The sequence below is a fragment of the Eschrichtius robustus genome, chromosome X (genome assembly GCF_028021215.1).
Source record: "Eschrichtius robustus isolate mEscRob2 chromosome X, mEscRob2.pri, whole genome shotgun sequence".
Classification (NCBI taxonomy): domain Eukaryota; kingdom Metazoa; phylum Chordata; class Mammalia; order Artiodactyla; family Eschrichtiidae; genus Eschrichtius; species Eschrichtius robustus.
The window spans coordinates 59,619,671-59,644,697 of record NC_090845.1 but is presented as its reverse complement, the minus strand read 5'-3'; the positions used below and the strand labels follow the sequence as shown (position 1 = coordinate 59,644,697).

The following is a 25,027-nucleotide window of genomic DNA, read 5'->3' as shown; positions in this document are numbered from 1 at the left end:
TAGGTTTATTCCTAGGTATTTTATTCATTTTGATGTGATGGTAAATGAGACTGTTTCCTTAATTTCTCTTTCTGATCTTTCATTGATAGTGTATAGGAATGCAACAGATTTCTGTATATTAATTTTGTATCCTGCAACCTTACTGAGTTCATTGATGAGCTCTAGTAGTTTTCTGGCAGCATCTTTAGGATTTTCTATGTATAGTATCATGTCACTGTAAACAGTGACAGTTTTACTTCTTGCTTTCCAATTTGGATTAAAGGAGATTGTTTTATTAATTTCCTTTTCAGATAGTTCCTTGTTAGTGTAGAGAAATTCAGCTGATATGTTTATTTGTATGTTGATTTTGTATCCTACAACTTCGCTGAATTAGTTTATCAGTTCTAACAGTTTTTTGGTGGAGTCTTTAGGTTTTCTGCACATAAGAAGATGTCATCTGCAGAGACAGTTTTTCTACTTCCTATCTGTTTTGGATGCTATGAATTTCTTTTTCTTGCCTAATTGCTCATCTAGGACTTAGAATACTATTTTGAATAGAAGTGGTAAGAGTTGGCATCCTTGTCTTTTTCCAGATCTTAGAGAAAAAACTTTCAGATTTTCAGCATTGAGTATGATGTTAGCTGTGGGATTTTCCTATATGGCCTTTATTTTGTTGAGTTACTTTCTATACCTAGTTTCTTAAGAGTTTTTAATCATGAAAGTGTGTTGAGTTTTGTCCAGTGCTTTTTCTCTGCATGTATTGAAATGATAATATGATTTTCATCTTTTATTTTGTTAACATGGTGTATCACATTTATTGATTTGTGTTATATTGAACCATCCTTGCATACCAAGGATAAGTTCCATGTCCATCACAACTGAAGGGAGCAAGGTGCATTCACATAGAGAGATTATAAGAAAAATTATACTGGTCGAAAATTCTGAGCCTTCAGGTCACTGGCTTCATACCTGCCATGAACAATACGACTGGAGGTTAATTTCATGCATGTTGGCTACAATTTTGGTATAGCCTCTCATAAGTTGGTTTCTTCTACATTCATTAGAGCCTACCACTCAAGGATATAATAATAATTATTTTGACTATTTGCAAGGGATTTGGAAAGGTAAGCATATGTGGTGATTTTTCATTTGGCTGAATCAATTATTTCAATTGTATGGGTTCCAAGGCTGAAGCTGTAGGAGCAAGGAATTATTTAGTGGTGTGAGTCTGGCAGTGTCTTAATCATCAATCTCAAATGTGGTTTTGTTAGTCTTCATAATAATACTCCTAAATTTGGGAATTTTCACAAAGTATCTGCAGGGCCAAATTATGGTTTCCAATGTCCGTATGTACTTTTGCTTTAATAAGCCACTTCTTCCACACAAATATTAAAAGTTCTATTTTATGACTGTTTTAGTATCAAGACAAATATTATACAGACTGGATTATATTAATGTTTTATTTTCATTTTAAAAGAAATTAAAACATTTCATGAGCCCCCAAAAGTATCATGAGCCCTAGACATAATGCTTACTGTGTGTAGTGGATGTCAGCCCTGGGTATTTGGACACATTCCTCAGGATATTTTATAGCCCTTTTGGATTTTTATTGTCATTGACTTATGAATTCTTAACAGTTACAGTGATTACTTCCTCGTAATAATATTCTTTACAACTACTTTGAATTGTCTACCTTATATAGGTCATATTAAACTTGCCTTTTTTCATCAGTTTCATCATGGACTCAAAACTATTTTACAGTCTCAGCTAGTTCTATTTCATTTTCATTTTCTATTTAATACCCTACTTGTCACCATTTGAGCTCTCAGAAGTTGGGAAGACCTTCTCAGATCAGGCCTTTGGGTTAGCATATTACTTTTTGGTTAAATATATTTCAAAGGATTAAGTTCAGTGTTCATTTGATGTCCACTGGCAGCACTGAGGAGACATGACAACACAGGCTGGAAAAGAAAAATTCACACAAGGTTTTTTAAAATAGTGAAAAAATGGAAGAAATAAAAATGTCTATCAGCATGTTATAAATTCACACAATGAAATACTATGCAGTGATTACAGTGAATGAACTGTTACAAGAGTTGGCAAACTCTATAAAGGGCCAGAGAGTAATAGTTTAGTTATTTACAGCCATATCATCTCTGTCTCAACTACTCAACTGTGCTGCTGTAGTTAGAAAGCAGCCGTAAACAATATGTCAGCTAATGAGAGTGGCTGTGTTCCAATAAAACGTTATTTACAAAAACAAGCAGCAGGCTGGTTTTGGCCCAAGGATAATAATTTGCTGACCCTTAAACTAAAGCAGAATATATCAACATGTATAAATATCAGAACTGTAATTTGAGTAAACAAAGTAAGTTGTAGAAGGATTCATATATTTTATTGCCATTTGGATAAAGTTTAAAGACCTGCAAAATATTATGTTTATAGATGTGTGTGTGTGTGAGTGCGTGTGTGCATGCACTTGTGTGTGCACGCATGTGCATGTGCATGGGGATGATGACCATTGTATTCATGACAGCTGTTATTTAGTAAATTGAGTCAATTTAATTCATTTCTTTATAAAAGCTATCTGATGGAAATATAGTATAATATTAAAATATGATTAGTACATGGGTGTTTGCTTTATTTTTTCTTTGTGTCTTCACGTTTGAAATATTTTACAATTAAAAAACACTGGCAAAGCCAATCAAAACATGTTTTCAGGCTGAATTTGACTGAGATTCCATCACTTTACCACCTCTGCTGTTTATGCATCCAAGCGTTCTAAAGACTATCAACATGGTAGAAAATGATGAGTCTTTATGTTAACACCTTGGAATCTATTCCATACATATCTGGAGGCTTTTAATGCAATAACAGTTCATGATAGGTGATCTGGATATTAACCAGCATGTAAGCTGCTTTTCCTCAACATCAATATAACCTTTCTCTTTCTTTGCAAAATCGTTGCATAACTTCTTGACCATATATATATATATACCATAATTCCTTTTTTATGATCTTGTTCTCTAGGATAATTCTTATTAGCTTTCCATTTCCTGTGTCATTTTGTGGACTCTTAGACTCAGCTTGTTCCAGTTAGAACTAATTATTTCATAATACAATTGACCAACTCTCCTCATCATGGAAGCCTTTCCTCAGACTTGCCTCTAGACATCCCAGCACTATCCTAGAAAACTTGGAAAGCACTGTGCCTTTTTAACAATATGATGTTCTATAACCTTTCTTTTTCTTGTTCCAAGATCAAGGCTGGCATGCTTTTTTGTTGACCTTGAACTCATTAAGAGTCATGAAATGATCCATATATTGAGCTCTATGAGGGCAGAGATTTTGCTTTATTTCCTGCTATCTTCTTAGCACTTTGAAGCAGTATTTGGCACAGAATAACTATTCAATAAACATGTGTTGCATGAAAAAAATTAATGATGTTATTCCTTTCAGAGGATATAGTTCTACATGGTTTCTGGTGGGATGTGGGGTTATTCCAAAGGCAGCTTTAGATACCACAGTGGAAGAGGGAACCTTTCAAAGTCCTGAATTTTTGATTGATTAACTTCAGTTTCACCCCAGTTCCCTAGCTTTTTACTTCTTATTTTAGTATAATTTTATTTCTAAGATCCCAATGTTTCCTTTTTACTTTTTTTCATATACAACATGCATATATCAGATTATATATAGTATGCTATGTGTTACTTCACCCAATTTCATGTATTGAATATGTTTTATAAACCTTAACATGTAAATGCCAACTTGTGGTTTCTTAACTGAAACTTGCTTGTGTGACTACGCAAACTTTCTTTATACTTAATGCTTATATCTGTGATATTGTCATTTCAGTATCATTTTAGTACATTCCTTTCTATAATTGCCACCCATTATGGTACAGTGCACCTAGTCAGTGTCAGTTGAGTCACCTAAAGACTAAAAAGGAAATTCTATCTCTCCCTGAACAAGTCCTGAAAATGTACCACCTATATGCATTGGGGGTCTCAAAAACCACCCCCGGTTTGGTCATTTGCTAGAAGAATTCAGCATACAGTCATACTCGTAGCTATGATTTATTATAGTCAAAGGATATAAAGCAAAATTAGCAAAGGGAAAAGGCACATGGGGTAACGTCTGGAGAAAACTTGGCACAAGGTTCCAAGAGTTCTCTCCCAGTGTAGTCACACAGTGTGCACTTAATTCCTCCAGTATTGAATTGTGACAATACATGTGAAGTGTTGTCTACCACAGTAGCTCATTAGAGACTGAGTGCCTAAGGTTTTTATTGGTGGCTGATCATGAAGGCAACCTCTGCCCAGCATGTACCAGAATTCTAGATTCCCGGAGGAAAGCAGGTGTTCAACGTAAAGCACAGTGGTTGTACAGGCAGTCTGCACACAATGAGCCACTTTTATCTGTTCTGGAAATGGTGGGAACACTTCCAAAATTCCAAGTTCCCAGACACCAGCCAAGGACACACCTTGCGAGCAGGACTTTCTAAGGATAGCAGTCTCAGGCCTGCTATGTTAACTTCTTTCTGGACACCATATGAATACAATTCTATATGGGTTTCCCTAGGTGACTAGCATAATAGAATAAGGCTATCTTGGCATACTGCCTACCCCAGCATTCTTGGGTCGATAAGTGAAAGGGAGAAGATAGAAACTCATAACACACAAAAATGTTTGTAAGGTAAATGAATATTAAATAACATTGATTGGTTTGTCGGATTATGAATCTATCCAGGCCCTTTCTCCCATGTTTTAAAATTTCAGGGACTTCCCTGGTGGTCCAGTGGTTAAGACTTCACTTTCCAATGCAGGGGGTGTGGGTTCGATCCCTGGTCAAGGAGCTAAGATCCCACATCCCTCGTGGCCAAATAACCAAAACATGAAACAGAAGCAGTATTGTAACAAATTCAATAAAGACTTTGAAAATACAGAGTTGAGGTGCACTCCAGGAACTTTCATTTTAAAAATAAATAAAATTTCAGAAGTGGTGATTATCTGTCAGCTTCCAGTGGCTGAAGATGTAGGTATACTTTAATTTAGACTACACTGATTCTCCCATTTAGGTGCTGTCAGTATGATCCCAGCAATGGTACATTTCCTGACCTTTCTTAGCTGCAGATGGGCCCTTGTCATCACCAAGCACCAGTTTCCCAAAGATGAAGAAATCCAATTTCATTTTGTTGTCACTTAGTGTCTTTTCCTTTCCACCCCCACCACCCCGGATAGCTTCAGCTCTATGCCTTTACCCCTAAGCATAACTTCAAACTTCCTCTAATGAGCATCTGTCTTTAACTAATGTGAAGATTCTTTTTCCTACCTCCTGTCCCAGAATGCAGCTTGTTGGTTTTATATTTAGTACATCATTACATATACAGTATGTTATTTAGAAAGTTTCCACTGAGGCCCAGCATTGAGCAGTTTCTCTCTGCACTCTGGTTATGTACCAGAGATAGGGTACGATTCCAAAAAATATTAACATATCTTGTTTTCTGTAGGTACTCTTGGGGCTTCCAGAATCTTCATTGATAGCCCAGATTTCCTGAGCAAAAGAGGAGGTTTTTCAAGTTTGAATCCAAGATAAAGGAACTTACAGAGAAGGCTTGTTCTATAGGGGTCTTAATATAGAGAATAACAGGCCACAAACCATGTCCATCAAATAATATGGGGAAACTAAGCAATTGAAATCTGGCAAGACAGGAAGATCCTTACAGGAGAATGTGTACCAAGAACAGTGCCTAACTCTTCAAGTTTTTGAATGAAGTTTTGAATAATCCTTTCTCATTTTCATTTGTGTAACACCTAAACAACTGTGCAAAAGTCAGCATGCTTTTACAAGAATTTCCCAGGGTATTCGTGACCTGGAAAATTGCTGTTTGTGTCCTAAGTCCTGTGTTAGCACCATCTAAAACATGGACTAGGCACACTTAGACTTCAGTCAGCTGAATAGATGTTTAATCAACATTTGAAAAACCATGGAAGAGAACTAGGAGCAGTGGACAATGTCAGGACTTGAGGTCCTGTTTGCCAGGGGCAAAGTTGTGGGCATCGTCTCCAGGACTGTCCACACTCACAGGCAACTTTCTGCCATTTTTAACTCTTCCGAGCTTGCCTCTCGAATTCCTTTTTTCTGAGCAGCACCATGTTTTCTGCTATTAAATTGTCACTAACTTCATCTTCTCTCCCTCTTTTGGCTTTTCCTTTCCTGGCCAGAATGTTCTTCTGGTTTCTTCTATGGACTTTCTTGTCCAGAAGTCTCAGCCTCTGACCCTCTTTATGAGATACTATATCCCCAGAGGGAAAGAATCAGTCCAAACAAACATAAACATCATATTTCATTGAGTCTAAGAATCACACTTTTTTCACATTTTAAATTTGGATTCATCTCGTAATTTGAGGCATGTCACAGTATAATTGGCAGAGTTTTTTTTTTTCTTAATAGTATAAAAATGATGGTGGAAATTACAATTAGAGGCATCTTAGATTTGAAGTAGCAGTGATTTAAGAAAGTATACAAAGTTACACTGGTAACCTACACACACAAATTTTGTTTGCATGTAGTTTCTATTTTCTTCCCTGACCTCACCACATTGCTTCATGCTGGCCTGTTAAATCAGAATGACAAATAGCCTTCATGCTGGCCTCTAAGTGTTCCCTGTTATATAGGTCTCTCTTGAGTCCGCCAGTTTAATGTTTATTGCATATCTACTACGTGCCAAGCATGGTGGTAAGTGCTAGGGAGAGAAAGATGAGAAAAATCAGACATAGTTTTTGCTTTTTTGATTATAGAGTCTTTTAAGATAGTGTTATCCATTAGCATTATAAATTGGTCTGATCATAGGCCAGATCACTCAGTTGTTCCTGTGGTGTCTAGATTCCTCAATCTTTCCATCTTTCATAAGGAAGGAACTATTCTGGGTGATCATTTCGGACTTGTGTCCAATGAACCTGTAAAGATACAGCAACAGTTTGGGTTGACCACTTCAAGCTGATTTATCTCTTCCATGGCATCATCAGTTACCTCTCTAAGGTTTTCTTCCTAGTGTGCAGATACAATCTGTTTCAGCTGTCTTTGTTAAACTTCCAAACGAAATATAACGAGTTCAAATGAAATTTGCTCAGGGTTTAATTTTTCTGTTTATGCATAATAATTATTTTAAATAGTTCCAAGGAAGATTGCACTGAGAATGTGTCAGCTGGCGCTTGCTCTGCCCTACAGGGAAGCTGTGACTTCCTTCTTTGTAGTTAAGTTGTCTTCAAGAGGTTGGTGTCTGTATAGATATACCTCAGTGCCCTACCTGTTTTCTTAGGCTTCTATGCTTGAATGTATTAATATAACCACCTCCTCTTGAGACAGCAAGTAGCCAATATGCACTACCTTGGTATGGCCTTACCCTTGATGAAGTTTTGTCTTTTCTTTTTCATCTTTTTAATTGAGATATAATTAACATATAACATTGTGTTAAGTTTAAGGTGTACATTGGTTTTGATACATTTATGTATCACAATATGATTACTACAGTAACATTAGCTAACAACTTTATCATGTCACATATTTATCATTTCTTTTTGTTGTTGTTGAGAACAGTTAAGATTTAGTCTCTTAGCAACACTGAAGTTTATAATACTGTACTGTTGACTATAATCACTATGTTGTGCATTAGAGCTCCAAAACTTATTTATCTACTAGTTGTAAATTTGTACCCTTAAACATCTCCCCAGTTCCTCCACCCACCAGCCCCTGGTAACTGTCATTCTACTCTCTGTTTTTATAGGTTCCGTTTTTTTAGATTCCTGTTAGGATGGCTTTTATCAAAAAGGCAAGAGATAAATGCTAGTGAGGAAATGGAGAAAGTGGAACCCTTATACACTGTTGATGGGAATGTAAATTGGTATAGGTATTATGGAAAAACAGTATGGTAGTTCCTCAAAAAATTAAAAATTGAATGACTGTATGATCCAGCTCTCCCACTCCTGTGTATATATCAAAGAAATTGAAATCAGTATCCTGAAGGGATATCTGCACACCCATGTTCATTGCAGCATTATTCAGTATAGCTGAGACATGGAAACAACCTAAGTGTCGTCAACAGGTGAATGGATAAAGAAGATGTGAGATATGTATAATTCAGTCATGAGAAAGAAGGAAATCCTGTCATTTGTGACAACATGGATGGAACTTGAAAGCACTATGCTAAGTGAGATAAGTCAGACAGAGAAGGACAAATACTGTATATCACTTATATGCAGAATCGAAAAACACTGAATATGTTTTTCTTTTAAAAACTACAAAAGGTAAACTGTGTAAAGGAAGTTTCACCCCAGTCTCCAGCCACCTAGTTTCCATCCCAGGAAGCAAGTACAGTTACTGATTTCTCTACCTCTCAGTTCTTTTTAAACAATATGGAAAATTTCAAACACATATGGAAGTAAAAAGTACAGTATATTGAACCTCCCTGTATCCAGCACCTTGCTTCAACAAGTATCACCAAGTGGCCAGCCTTGTTTCAGCTATATCCTCACCCACTTTCTCTTCCACCCGCTGGATTATTTTGAAACAGATTTTAGATGTCCTATTATTTGATCATAAATATGTCTGTATCACTAAAAGATAAGGAATTTTAACATAGCCACAATACCAATTTCACACTTAAAAAGCAACAATAATTTCTTAATATCATCACATTCAAAAATTTCCCAGTTGTCCCATTTTCTTTTTTACAGTTTGATTGTTTGAATCAGGATCCAAATCAGGTCCACATATTGCATCACTGCATTTAGTTAAAACTCGTCTCTTTTAACCCATAGCTCCCCCACCCCCAGCTCTTTTTTCTTTCTTTCCATTTATTGTGGAAATAACTGGGTCGTTTATCCTGTAGAATATTCCATATTCTTCAAATTTCATCACCAAATACAGTGTGTCTATAACCAAATACAACCTGCGTTCTATAAACTGGTATTTTGATTTAGAGGTTTGATCAGTGTGGTAGGTTCAATTTATGACATATGCTTTATAAGTGTCTGTATTCAGTTTTAATATTATAGATAAACCAGGCAAATTCCCTGTTTTTGTTTTATTTTTATTTATTTATTTTTTACAACATATTGGTTAAATACGTAGGCTCTGTGACCAAACTGCCTGGGTTTGTATCCCAGTGCCACAGCTTAGTGACTGTATAATCTTGGGCAAGCAATTCCACCTCTCATTGCACTTTTCCTCATTTGTAGATTGGGGATAGTAGTAGTACCTAATTCATAGTGTTATTGTGAGGAATAATGAAGTTAAATATGTGTACTGCATTTAGAATAGTGCCTTGCCACAGGATAGATGTTTAATGCATATTAACTATTATGTTATTATATTTTTATTTTGGTATCATCTGATATGGTATAGCCAGGACTTCCATATTGCCACACTCCAGGGATCACCATTTATGTCCTGGGCATTGTGAATGATGGTCATCCTGGTGGAGTACATTGCACAGTCTGTGTGGCCATATGTGGCAGCCCTAGGTGTACCCTCACATCTTTCAGCTCTTTTATGTTTTTTGGTAGCAAGATTTTGTAAACAGGATTTAGTCTCCATCTGGATTTCCTGTTAGCAAGCATGTATATCACCTACCTCTTTGTTTCTATCCTCCTCTTCCCTGAAATGTGCATGTGTATGCACCCACAGATACATATCACATACACCTTTAAAGTCAGAGCTAAACAGTAGTCCTCATACAACCTCTCTCCCAGTCTAGTGATATTAAGATCAAATGTCTTTTGGTGTATGCCACTTAGCACTCCATAGTACACATCCATGGGGAGTTGAGGATCTCAGTCAGATACCCACAAACCAGAAGTCAGTCAAGTAGCTTTATTCCTGGGGGCCATGTAGGCATGTTCAGCAATCTCATGATTTTTTTCTGTATCTGTCCTTGGAATCTGGCCAAGGGTGCTTATATTTTAAACAATACAAGATAGATGCCTTCAGAATGAAAACCCTGTGGAGTGACCTATAAAAATCTGGACTCCTTAATTGTTGCCAGGCTTAATAGTTTCTCTGGGAACAATTTCCTTTTTTGTTTTTCCTCAGATCTGGCCTGGAAGCCATGAATGGAAAAGTATATCTTCCTAGATTGCTCTCAAGAGGGCGGATGAGAGGGGAGAAGGAATTATTCACTAATAAAATGTTAGTCATATCCTTTATAATTTAATAAAAAGGCAATATAATTTCCATAGATGTGACACCAAAGAATTAAGGAATACAGAATTCTGATTTTTGAAGTTTTCTAATTCACAACTAATTCCTCATGTACACACACATACATACATACATGCCCAACTACCCAAATAATACATAGTTACAATAATCCTTTCATAAATGGTACAGACGAACCAATTTTCAGGACAGGAATAGAGACACAGATGTAAAAAACGGACGTGTGGACACAGTGGGGGAAGGCGGGGGATGAATTGGGAGATTGGGATTCACATATATACATTACCATGTGTAAAATTGATAGCTAGTGGGAATCTGCTGTATAGCACAGGGAGCTCAGCTCGGTGCTCTGTGGTGACCTAGGTGGGTGGGATGGGGGGTGGTTGGGAGGGAGGTCCAAGAGGGAGGGGGTATATGTATACATATAGTTGATTTGCTTCATTGTACAGCGGAAACTGACACAACATTGTAAATCAACTATACCCCAATTAAAAAAAAAAAGTCAGCTGTGGTCTTAGTTGAGCTAATAGAAGATTTAGCTTATGGGGTGGTTTAGATGGAATGTGCCTAGAAAGGTCCGATTACACAGAGCCTTTAGGAAGAGCCCAAGAAGCCTCTCTGGTGATTTAATTATCCTATTCTGTCTAATTAACATTAACCATCAATCAGTGTCAGATTGGACCAGAATATGCTTGATCTTGAAGTAGGGGTTGTATTTGTTAATCTGTATTCTCTAAGGTCACCAGACTGTTGACTGAGGTCTGCTCGTGGGTCATGAGCCAATCAACTCTTTACCCAAGCTTATCCAGGTAAACAAATGCAAATTCAAATTCTAAGATGCTCTTTATAAATCAGCCCCTGTTGTCTTCCTTTCCCATGATTTAATTCATTTTTTAGTGATATAGGCTTAGTTAGTACTGAATATTACCTATAACCATTCAATCTACCAAAGATTTGCTGTTGTGCTTTGTCAATACAATGGAAATTGACAGTTAGCCCTGGCAAATATAGAAATCACTGTAATGTCTTGGCCCATCCTGCCTCATATTATATCACCCTCCTCCCAATAACACACCTCATATTCATAGTAGATATATTATTACTCAAGAAGTTTTATACAGCATAAAGTTTTTATACATATTTACTCATCCATCATAGCAGTGGCACTGGTACACACATAGACAATATACTGAAAAATTCTGAGCCTCCTTCAAGACATTGGCTTGAACTCTTCCAAGCACATGGTTCTCAGAAACTTGTTGTAAAACATTTATTTCTTTTTATTTATTCATACTCTTTTCCCTGATTCAGGTTCAGTTGTTGGCATCTAGTGACATATTCAAAATATAATCAACCAATTTGCCACTGTGATTTAACAACACAAAGAAATAACACTGATTTAGCACTTACTATATGCAATGATCTGTGCTAAGCATTTTGCAAATGTAAACTCATTTAAACCTCACATCATGTCAACGAATCAAATTTTATTATTATCCCATTTTGTAGATGAAGTAACTAAGGCACAAAGTTTAAGTAGGTTCCAGAAGTTAGAACCAGGATTTGAACCCAGCCTTTCTGAGTCTAGTGTACATGCTTTTAACACTACCTTATATAATATACTGCCGCTTTTACTTCTAAAATTGTGACTTGTTAGGCTTGCCTTTATTTCTTTCTATTACATCTTGGCCAATAGGATCTAGTACAGCATGGTCCAAAAGAACTTTCTGTGCAGATGGAAATGTTTTTTATCTGTTCTGTCCAATATGGAAGCCACTAGGCACATGATGCTATTGAACATTTGAAATATGGCTGGTGAGAATAAGGAACTGAACATTTAACATGCCACATGTGGCTAGTGGTGACCATATTGGACAGCACAGGTTTTAGCACAATACCTGGCATACAGATGACATGCAATAAGCATTTGTTGAATGAAGGAATGACTCCCAGATTTATTTCTCCAGCCCAGATCTCTCCCCTGAAGTTCATACTCATGTATCCAATTTCCTATTTGGCATCTTCCCTGAGTTTCTATTAAACACTTCCAAGCTTATCATGTCTAAAGTTAACTACAGATTTACCCCTCCACATCTATTCTTTCCACAGTTTTCTCCATTTCAATTTCTTTACTCACTCAAGCTAAAATCTTTAGAGTTGTCTTTGACTTCTCTTTTTTTTCTTCTCACGTCTAATCTGTGAACAAATTCTGCAGCTCTTACTTCAAAATCTTTCTATAATCTTACCACTTCTAAGCACCTCCACTTTTGTATGGCTGAATAATATTCCATCATATACCCATATTTTGCTTATCTACTCATCAGTTGAGGGACATCCGGTTTGTTTCCACATTTTAGCTATTGTGAACAGTGCTGCTATGAAGCCTGCTGTGATTCTGAAAGGGATCACATTGAATCTGTAGATCAATTTGTGAAGTGATGTCATATTCACAATATTAAGTTTTCCAATTGATGAACATGGCCTGTCTTTCCATTTGTTTGGGTATTATCTTTTGACAATACTTTGCAGTTTTCAGAAATAAGTTTGGTACTTTTTTATATTAAATTCATTCCTAAGGATTATATTCTTTTTGATGCTATCGTAAATGGAATTGTTTTCTTAATTTTTTCAGTTTAATAGTCACTTTTTACTTAAAAATATATTTACATTTTTTTCAATCTTGAAAAAGTATAGATTTCAAAAACAATCTACATTTTTTTCCCTGAAAATTGATACATGATTCTTTTATGTGTTTTAAAGGAATCCTTAATTTAATAACCTTAATTGACTAAGTAATTTCTACCTGATATATAGATGGTTAAAATATTGGGCTTAATTTTGAATATAAGCATAGTATTCTTCAGTAGGTGAATTTATTCCATTCACATGTATTGTGATTACTGAAAAGTTCTACCATTTTATTTTTTCAATAAATTGCTTTCTTGTATTCTTTTTCTTTTTCTCACCTTTTGATGGTTTCATTGTCTTCTGTGTTCCATTATTTTTTCCAGGTCTGAAAAATTTACATAATATTCTATTCTGTTAGTGGGAACCCTTATATTTTCCCCAATTTTTATTATATTGGTTGATATTTTGCCACATTTGCAAGTGCTGTCTCTATTTCTGTCATGCTATCTATCTATATTATTTATATGTTTATGCATCTATGTCTTATTTTATATTAGAGGGAGAGAGAACATATATACATACACACACACACACACACTTCACTCTTAAATACTTCAGCATGGAACTCCTAAGAATAATTCGCTTACATAACCATAATATCATTAACTGAAAAAATTATTTCCAGAAGATAATCCGATATCAAGTTCATAATCAGATTTACCCAGTTGCACAAAAATTTTTGTTTCATCTGTATCTCTTTTAATCTAGAACAGTCCCTTTACCTTTTTTTCTATGACATTGACTTTTGGCAGAGTCCGAGCCAGTTTTCTTGGAGAATGTCCCATGTTCTAGATTTTTCTGATTACTTCATCATTTTATATAACTTGTTCTTATATCACCCATGTTTCCTGCAAATTGGAAGTCAGGTCTAAAAGACTGAATATATCAGCATAAACATTTTTGGCAGGAATGCTTAATGGGTGAGATTGTATACTTCTCATTGTATCATATCAAGAGAAACCTTCTTCTACCTGTATTAGTGATGCAGTTTGATCTCCTGCATGAGGTAGTGATTGCCAGATATCTCCATTGTAAAAGTGCATTTCTCTTTTGTAGTTGGTAATTAATTTATCAGGTGATACTCTGGCATCATATAAATAGTCTGCTTCCCAACAACCTTATTCCCAATAGCCTTACTATCCACTCATGATCCTGGCTTGCCTGAATCAATTATTATATTGGGGGTGGTACTCATATATTCTTAACCCACTTACATAAACTTATATTTTGATAGGTTTCAAAGAATATTAAGTCCTTTTATCTAAATTACTCAATTGCTCATATTTAAAAATTAACTTCTTCCTAAGGAGTCAGTAAACTTCACCTTTGAGCTGTTGGCTCCTTGGTTACATGGAGATATGTTTTTTTCTTTTACTTTTCTAATAGGTGTCCCTTAAATCAGCAGTATACCATAATGATTGAGGGTGCAGATATTTTCAAATCATAGTTCCTCTACTTACTAGTTGTGTGTTCATAGCAAGTAACATAATTTCTCAGAGCCCTGGTTTCTTTATGTGTAAAATGGGACATTTAAGATTACTTGTTTCATAGAGTTTCAAGGATTTAATAAGGTAACATATGTAAAATACTCAGCAAATTTTCTATCTTATAGTTAAACTCTCAATACCTGTTAGCTATTAAAAATAATTGGTTATTAGCGTTATGATTTGGATTATAATGAACATTGTAACTCCCTCCTGATCTTCTCTGGCTTGTTTATAATCTTTCCTTTCCCAGAACAGGTATACATTTTCTTTTCTTTTTTTTTTTTTTTTTCTTAGAGACTCATTTACCTTTTCTTTCTGTTTTAGGTCATAGACATGTCTCTTAAATATTTTGAGCTTCTTTATCCTCTGATTCATTCTAGTGATCCAGAATGTAATATATATATTGAAATGTTAAGATTCTGTTGCTAACTTCAGTACTAACTCTGATAACCTCCCTAGGGTCCTGGGCGATGTAGACAAGACTAGTCTGCTTTTTAGTTTCTTAGAAAAATTTACTGACTTCCTGCATGTCTTACAGAAAGGTTTATAGAGCTTATACCTCTGTGTTTATTACAATAACTTTTTTCAGTTCTCTCCCAATTCAACCCCATCTGGCATCATAAGAGTAGCAAAATAAATGGTGATGGAGAGAGGTTGACATCTTTCTTGAGATTCCTCTTATCTTATAGACTTCTTCTATCTTGTGATGTAAGTCATCTGCAGTTAACACTAACAGATGGAACTGAATGCTTCTCAATCTAAGTTCCTAAGGATGTTACTTAGATTCATATCTGTTCTGCATGCAGATATCAGAATGAAGAGTGCCAAGTGACAGGAATTCTTCTGAGAAATTAGTGAAAGATCTAACTAGGTCTAACTATCTAAGTAGAATCAAATGAGGAGCCTGAAAAGATATGCTAAGGCAAAATAGAATATAAGGTCAAGATGGCAGAATAGGAGGACATGGAGTTTGCCTCTCCACACGAATACATCAAGAATACATCTACAAATGGAACAATTCTCACAGAGCACCTGCTGAACACTAGCAGAGGACCTCGGACACCTAAAAGTACAAGAAAAATTCCCTTGAACCAAGTAGGATGAAAGAAAGAAAAAAAGAAAAGAGGAAACGGGACAGGACCTGTACCCCTGGTGGGGGGAGCTGAAGGGAGAGGAGAGGTTCCTGCACTCAAGGAAACCCCCTCACCAACTGGAAGATTGGCTGGGATAGAGAGGGATCTTCAGGGCATTGGAGGAAAGTGCAGCAATTGCTCTGTGCCAGGCAGGACAGAGTAAGACCTACGTGGATGGTCTGTGCCACACCCCTGTGCACTCCAGCCTGAGTCATGTGTCTCCTGTTGCAGAGGGAGTCTGGGTGCTGGAATGTGGAGTTTGGAGCATGGACCCAGGGAGGGGACAGCTGTTGGCTGCGAAGAGACAGCCTGAAGGGATGAGACTAAGGAGCTCCACAACTGGGAAAGATTGTGGAAGAAGCCCAGGCCACAATAGAAGCAGAGCACCATTGTGGAGTGGCACAAAAGGTGCAGGGCCACCATTGCAGCCCCCTTCCCTATGTGCCAGCCCCTGCCTCCATGGGCACTAGGAGGGGAACCCACCTGAGCAGGCTCACCTGCCCCTCCAAAGCCTCCTCCACCCAGGCTGGCTGAGGTGCCCATGCGACACTCCCTGCCAAAGCCTCCTCTAGCCACGCTGGCCCTGGGGGTGCCCACGTCCCACACCCATCACCACCTTTACCCCTGCCAGCCTGGGTGGGCGCCTGTGCTCTGGAGCAGACGTGAGTGGGAGGAACACATGGAAAGGTGGGGCTGAAACCACAGCAGAGGGCCATGCAATTAAGGAAGAAGAGCTGAAATCTCTCCTCATGACTGGAGGAACCACGGATTCACACCCCAAATGCTGGCTTTGTAAAATCAGCACCTGCAGAACATCTGAATGGATGAGTGCTCCCACAGCTGAGATGGGTCTAGCTTTAACAGCTGTGGGCTTTGTGGGCATGCACAGGTGGAGATTGAACTAGGTCAGAATCGAGCTGCCTCCATAGCTCACACAGGGAGTTCAGGTACACGATTACTGCAGTCCTGGGACCTGAATTCGGTAGATCTGCACTGGTGGCCTGGTGAAAACAACACCTGAGAGACACCAGGGCCAATTACCAGCATACCCACAGCTAAGGTGGAGCTGAGAGCAGTTCCAACAACAGTGTAATTTGTGGGCCAGCACAACGGGTGAAAAGTGACACAAGAGAGCACAGTCACAGGTGAACAGCTCCAGAGGAGGAAAACTCAGTGGCTTCTCTCAGTGGGAGTGCTCCAGTCCCACCTACCTCACACCACAGAGCAGAAACACAGCTCTGAAACAGATCTGGGAGCCTCTACCCCAGCAACTAGGGAACAGACCCTGCCCTGACAGGGCTGTAACAACCACAGAACAAAGGGGAGGTCCTGCTCAATATCCAGGGCAGGTTTAGGTCACCACATCATCAGTCGCACCTCCAATCAAGGGTATAACGCCCAGCATACACTGAAGAAAGAGGTGTCCGACATCCATACTAAAAACAGCCCTTGTACCAAAAATATAAAACACACAAGGACTACACAGGGATGTTCCCACGTAAAAATATCCCTCTAAGACAGTCTGAGGGTCAGGCATGGGGAGAAAGAACCCCAGAGCATGTGCTTTGAAGGCCAGCGGGGCCTGAGTGCAGGAGCTCTGAAGGGCTGGGATAAACAGAGACTCCAATCTTGGAAGGGGCACATAAAACCTCACATGCATTAGGACCCAGCACAAAGAATTACCTCTGTAGGATCCAAGAATAGACCTAACTGGGCGCCTAGGAGGGTCCCTGGGGAGGTGGGGGTAGACTGTAGCTCACTGTGGAGGCAAGGACACTGGTGGCAGAAGCCCCAGACAATACTGATCAGCATAAGCTCTCCCAGAGGCCCCTATTTTGACACCAAGACCAAGCTGCACCCAATAGCCTACAGGCTTCAGAGCTGGAAAGTCTCAGGCCAAACAACCAGCATGATAGAAACACATCCCCACCCAACAGCAGGAAGGCTGCCTAAAGTCATACTGAGCTCACAATTACTGCAAAACATACATCTTGACACAGCCCTGCCCACAAGAGGGACAAGACCCAGCTCCACCCACCAGAGGGAAGGCACCAGTCCTTCCCATCAGGAAGCCTGCAAAAGCCCCATGACCAACCTCACCCAACAGGGGGCAGACACCAGAAGCAAGAGGAACTACAATCCTGCAGCCTGTGGAAAGGAGACCACAAACACAGAAAGTGACACAAAATGAGATGACAGAGAAATATGTTGGAAACGAAGGAACAAAATAAAAACTCACAAGAACAACTAAATGAGGAGGAGATAGGCAATCTACCTGCAAAGAATTCAGAGTAATAATAGTAAAGATGACCCAAAATCTCAGAAAAAGAATAGAGGCACTAATGGAGAAAGATACAAGAAATTTTTAACCAGCAGCTAGAAGACTTAAAGAACAAGCAAACAGAAATGAACAATACAGTAACTGAAATGAAAAATACACTAAAAGGAATCAATAGCAGAATAACTGAGGTAGAGGAATGAATAAGCGAGCTAGAAGACAGAGTCATGGAGATTACTGCCACAGAACAGAATAAAGAAAAAAAGAATGAAAAGAAATGAGGGCAGGCTAAGAGACCTCTGATACAACATTGCACACACCAACATTCACATTATACGGGTCCCAGAAGAAGATGAGAAAAAAAAAAAGAGGCTGAGAAAATATTTGAAGATATTATAGCCGAAAAATTCCCTAACATGAGAAAGGAAACACTCAAGTACAGGAAGCACAGAGAATCCCATACAGAATAAACCCAAGGAGGAACACGCCAAGACGCATATTAGTCAAACCAACAAAAATTAAAGACAAAGAAAAAATATTAAAAGCAACAAGGGAAAAACAACAAATAATATACAAGAGAATCCCCATAAGGTTATCAGCTGATTTTTTTAGCAGAAACTCTGCAGGCAATATGTAGTGACACGATATATTTAAAGTGATGAAAGGGAAAAACCTACAACCCAGAATACTCTACCCAGCAAGGCTCTCATACAGATTTGATGGAGAAATCAAAAGCTTTACAGACAAGCAAAATCTAAGAGAATTCAGCACCAGCAAAATAGTTTTACAACAAATGCTAACAGAACTTCACTAGGTGAGAAGGAGAGCAGCAACTGAAAACAACCTTGTACATATACAAACTGCTATATCAAAACCTCATGGGAAAAGCAAACCAAAGAACTCAATGGATACACATACAAAAAAGAAAAAGCAACCCAGACACAACACCAAAGATAGTTATGAAATCACAAAAGAAGAGAACAAAAGAGGAAAGGAAGAAAAAAGACCTGCAAAGACAAACACAAAACAATTAAGGAAATGTCAGTGGGAGCATACATATTGAAAATTACCTTAAATGTAAATGGATTAAATGCTCCAACCAAAAGACATGGACTGGCTGAATGGATACAAAAACAAGATCCATATATATGCTGTCTACAAGAGACACACTTCATATCTAGGGACAGATACAAACTGAAAGTATGGGGATGGAAAAAGTTATTCCATGCAAATGGAAACCAAATGAAAGCTTGAGTAGCAATACTCACATCAGACAAAATAGATGTCAAAATAAAGACTGTTACAAGAGACAAGAAAGGACACCACATAATGATCAAGGGATCAACCCAAGAAGAAGATATAACAATTATAAATATATATGAACCCAACATGGAGTACCTCAGTATGTAAGGCAAATGCTAAGAGTCATAAAACAGGAAATCGACAGTAACACAATAATATTGGGATGGACTTTAACACCCCAGTTACACCAATGGACAGATCATCCAGAAAGAAAATCAATAAGGAAACACAAGCCTTAAAATGACACATTAGAAAAGAGAGAGTTAATTGATATTTATAGGACATTCCATCTGAAAGCAATAGAAAACACTTCTCAAGTGCACACGGAACATTCTCCATGATAGATCACATTTTGGTCCAAAAATCAAGCCTTGGTAAACTTAAGAAAATTGAAATCATATCAAGCATCTTTTCTGATCACAACACTATGACATTAAAAATCAATTACAAGAAAAAACCTGTAAAAAATACAAACGAATGGAGGCTAAATATGTTACTAAACAGTCAGTGGATCACTGCAGAAATCAAAGCAGAAATGAAAAAATACCTAGAGGAAAATGACAATGAAAACACAATAATCCAAAACCTATGGGACACAGCAAAAGCAGTGCTAAAAGGGAAGTTTATAACAATACAGTCTTAACTCAGGAAACAATAAAAATCTCAATTAAACAACCTAACCTTGCACCTAAAGCAACTAGAGGAACAAGAAGAAACAAAATCCAAAGTTAGTTGAAGGAAAGAAATCACAAAGATCAGAGCAGAAATAAATGAAATATAGATGAAAAAACAAAAGCAAAGATCAATGAAACTGAAAGCTGGTTCTTTGAGAAGATAAACAACATTGATAAAGTTTTAGACAAACTCATCAAGAAAAAAAGTGAGAGGACTCAAATCAATAAAAATAGAAATGAAAAAGGAGAAGTTACAACTGACACCACAGAAATTTAAAGGATCATAAAAGAATACTACAAGCAACTGTATGCCAGAGAAATGGACAACCAAGAAGAAATGGACAAATCCTTAGAAAGGTACAATCTTCCAAGACTGAACCATGAATAAACAGAAGATATGAACAGACCAATCACAAGTAATGAAATTGAAACTGTGATTAAAAATCTTCTGACATACAAAAGTCCAGGACCAGATGGCTTCACAGGCGAATTCTATCAAACATTTAGAGAAGAGTTAACAACTACCCTTCTGAAACTCTTCCAAAAAAATGCAGAGGAAGGATCACTCCCAAGCTCATTCAACGAGGCCACCATCACCCTGATAACAAAACCAGACAGAGATATCACAAAAAAAGAAAATTATAGGCCAATATCAATGACGAACATATTGAGATAATCAAACATCTATTTGATTATCTCAATAGATGAAGAAAAAGCTTTTGACAAAATTCAACATCCATTTATGATAAAAACTCCCCAGAAAGTGGACATAGAGGGAACCTACTTCAACATAATAAGGGCCATACCTATACGACAAACCCACAGCAAACATCATTCTCAATGATGAAAAACTGAAAGCATTTCCTCTAAGATCAGGAAAAAGAAGGATGTCCACTTTCACCACTTTTATTCAACATGGTTTTGGAAGTCCTAGCCACAGCAATTAGAGGAGAGAAATCCAAATTGGAAAAGAAGTGAAACTGTCACTGTTTGCAGATGACATGACATTATACACAGAAAATCCTAAAGATGGCTACCTAAAGGAAACTACTAGAGCTTATCAATGAACTTGGTAAAGTTGCAGGATACAAAATTAATAAACAAAAAACTCTTGCATTCCTATACAGTAGCAATGAAAGATTAGAAAATTAAGGGAACAGTCCCATTTACGATTGCATCAAAAAGAATAAAATAGGAAGGAAGCAAGATGGCAGGCCTTTAAGATTTGTTAGAAGGAATACCCAACTGCAACTGCTGGATTGCTGCAAGGTTGAGGGACAAGAATGAGGCTGGCCACCATTCAGCACCAGACCATCTCAAGATTGTATATTTGCCCTTGCTCCTGTTAAGTAACCATGGGTGGAAGCAGGAGATGGGCTCAGAAGCAGCCAACAAGCCATGATCTAGGAGGCACAGTGAGGGATAGAGCTGCTGCTGTGTGGCTGACAGGGTCTTGGTGTTCCGGCCGGGTGTTAGGCCTGAGCCTCTGAGGTGGGAGATCCGAGTTCAGGACGCTGGACCACTGGAGATCTCCTGGCCCCATGTAATATCAATTGGTGAGAGCTCTCCCAGAGACCTCCGTCTCAATGCTAAGACCCAACTCCACTCAACGACCAGCAAGCTCCAGTGCGGGACACTCCATGCCAAACAATTAGCAAGACAGGAACACAACCCCGCCCATAAGCAAAAAGCTGCCTAAAACCATAATAAGCTTACAGACACCCCAAGACACATCACCAGACACGGTCCTGCCCACCAGAAAGTCAAGATCCAGGCTCATCCACCAGAACACAGGCACCAGTCCCTTCCACAAGGAAGCCTACACAAGCAACTGAAACAACTTTACCCACTGGGGGCAGACACCAAAAACAAAGAGAACTACAAACCTACAGCCTGTGAAAAGGAGACCCCAAACAGAGTAAGTTAAGCAAAATGAGAAGACAGAGAAATACACAGCAGAAGAAGGAGCAACGTAAAAATACACCAGACCAAACAAATGAAGAAGAAAGAGGAAGTCTACCTGAAAAAGAATTCAGAGTAATGATAGTAAAGATGATCCAAAATCTTGGGAACAGAATGGAGAAAATACAAGAAACGTTTAAGAAGGGACTAGAAGAACTAAAGAACAAACAAACAATGATGAACAACACAATAAATGAAGTTTAAAAATCACTAGAAGGAATCAATAGCAGAATAACTGAGGCAGAAGACCATATAAGTGACCTGGAAGATAAAATAGTGGAAATAACTACCACCGAGCAGAATAAAGAAAAAAGAATGAAAAGAATTGAGGACAGTCTGAGAGACCTCTGGGACAACATTAAACGCACCAACATTCGAATAATATGGGTCCTAGAAGAAAAAGTGAAAAAGAAAGGGACTGAGAAAATATTTGAAGAGATTATAGGTGAAAACTTCCCTAATATGGGAAAGGAAATAGTCAACTCCAGGAAGTGCAGAGAGTCCCATACAGGATAAATCCAAGGAGAAACATGCCAAAACACATATTAATCAAAAATTAAATACAAAGAAAAAATAGTAAAAGCAGCAAGGGAAATACAACAAATAACATACAAGGGAATCCCCATAAGGTTAACAGCTGATCCTTCAGCAGAAACTCTGCAAGCCAGAATGGAGAGGCAGGACATATTTAAACTGATGATAGGGAACAGCCTACAACCAAGATTACTCTATGCATCAAGGATCTCATTCAGATTAGACAGAGAAATTAAAATCTTTACAGACAAGCAAAGATTAAGACAATTCAGCAGCACCAAACCAACTTTACAACAAAGGCTAAAGGAACTTCTCTAGGCAAGAAACACAAGAGAAGGAAAAGACCTACAATACCAAACGCAAAACAGTTAAGAAAATGGTAATAGGAATATACATATCCATAACTACCTTAAATGTAAATGGATTAAATGCTCCGACCAAAAGACATAGACTGGCTAAATGGATAAAAATACAAGGCCCATATATATGCTGTCTATAAGAGACCTGCTTCAGACCTAGGGACACATACAGACTGAAAGTGAGGGGATGGAAAAAATATTCCATGCAAATGGAAATCAAAAGAAAGCTGGAGTTGGGCTTCCCTGCTGGCGCAGTGGTTGAGATTCTGCCTGCCAATACAGTGGACACGGGGTCGGGCCCTGGTCTGGGAAGATCCCACATGACGCGGAGCAACTAAGCCCGTGAGCCACAACTACTGAGCATACACGTCTGGAGCTTGTGCTCCGCAACAAGAGAGGCCGCGACAGTGAGAGGCCCTCGCACTGTGATGAAGAGTGGCCCCCGCTCGCCACAACTAGAGAAAGCCCTCACACAGAAACGAAGACCCAACACAGCCAAAATAAATAAATAAATAAATAAATAAATAAATAAATAAATAAATAATTTTTAAAAAAAGAAAGCTGGAGTAGCAATTCTAATATCAAAAAAAATAGACTTTAAAATAAAGACTATTACAACAGACAAAGAAGGACACTACATAATGATCAAAGGATCAGTCCAAGAAGATATAACAATTGTAAATATTGATGCACCCAACATAGGAGCACCTCAATACATAATGCAAATGCTAACAGCCATAAAAGGGAAAATCGACAGTAACACAATAATAGTCGGGCACTTTAAACCTCACTTTCACCAATGGACAGATCATCCAAACTGAAAATAAATAAGGAAACGCAAGCTTTAAATGTTACGTTAAAACAGATGGAATTAACTAATATTTATAGGATATTCCATCCAAAAAAACAGACTACATTTTCTTCTCAAGTGCTCATGGAATATTCTCCAGGATAGATCATTTCTTAGGTCACAAATCAAGCCTTGGTAAATTTAAGAAAATTGAAATCATTTCAAGTATCTTTTCCAACCACAACACTATGAGCCTAGATATCAATTACAGGAAAATAACTGTAAAAAATACAAACACATGGAGTCTAAACAATACACTACTAAATAACCAAGAGACCCCTGAAGAAATCAAAGGGGAAATCAAAAAATACCTAGAAACAAATGACAATGAAAACATGACGACCCAAAACCTATGAGATTCAGCAAAAGCAGTTCTAAAATGGAACCATATAGCAATACAATCCTACCTCAAGAAATAAGAAAAACCTCAAATAAACAACGTAAATTTACGCCTAAAGCAATTAGAGAAAGAAGAACAAAGAAAACACAAAGTTAGCAGAAGGAAAGAAATCATAAAATTCAGATCAGAAAAAAATGAAAAAGAAATGAAGGCATTGATAGCAAAGGTCAATAAAACTAAAAGCTGGTTCATTCAGAAGTTCAACAAAATTCATAAACCAAAAGCCAGACTCATCAAGAAAAAAAGGAAGAAGACTCAAATCATTAGAATTAGAAATGAAAAAGAAGTAACAACTGACACTGCAGAGTTACAAAGGATCATGAAAGATTACTACAAGCAAGTATATGCCAATAAAATGGACAACCTGGAAGAAATGGACAAATTCTTAGAAAAGCAAAACCTTCCGAGACTGAACCAGGAAGAAACAAAATATAAACAGACCAATCACAAGCCCTGAAATTGAAACTGTGATAAAAATCTTCAAGGAAACAAAAGCCACGGACTAGAGGGCTTCACAGTTGAATTCTATCAAACATAAAGAGAAGAGCTAACACCTATACTTCTCCAACTCTTCCAAAATGTAGCAGACGGTGAAACACTCCCAAACTCATTGTACGAGGCCACCATGACCCTGATATCAACCCAGACAAGGATGTCACACGAAAACTACAGGCCAATATCACTGATGAACATAGATGCAAAAATCCTCACAAAATACTAGCAAACAGAATCCAACAGCACATTAAAAGGATCATACACCATGATCAAGTGGGGTTTATCCCAGGAATGCAAGGATTCTTCAATATACGCAAATTAATCAATGTGATACACCATATTAGCCAATTGAAGGGGAAAAACCATATGATCATCTCAATAGATGCAGAAAAAGCTTTTGACAAAATTCAACACCCATTTATGATAAAAACCATCTGGAAAGTAGGCATAGATGTAACTTACCTGAACATAATAAAGGCCATATATGACAAACCTGCAACCAACGTCATTCTCAGTGATGAAAACTGAAACCATTTCAACTAAGATCAGGAGCAAGACAAGGTTGCCCACTCTCACCACAAATTTAACATGATTTTGGAAGTTTTAGCCACAGCAATCAGAGAAGAAAAAGAAATAAACGGAATCCAGTTTGGAAAAGAAGGAGTAAA

At 37.7% G+C, this 25,027-nt stretch overlaps 1 protein-coding gene and 1 pseudogene across 2 annotated transcripts in view; one reads left to right on the top strand and one right to left on the bottom strand.

Moving 5' to 3' along the window:
* LOC137757378 (cytochrome b-like) overlaps positions 1–16,221 on the bottom strand; it is a 32,850-nt pseudogene extending 16,629 nt beyond the window's left edge.
* OPHN1 (oligophrenin 1) overlaps positions 1–25,027 on the top strand; it is a 611,104-nt gene that overhangs the window by 428,871 nt on the left and 157,206 nt on the right. The gene's annotated exons all lie outside the window — the stretch shown is intronic.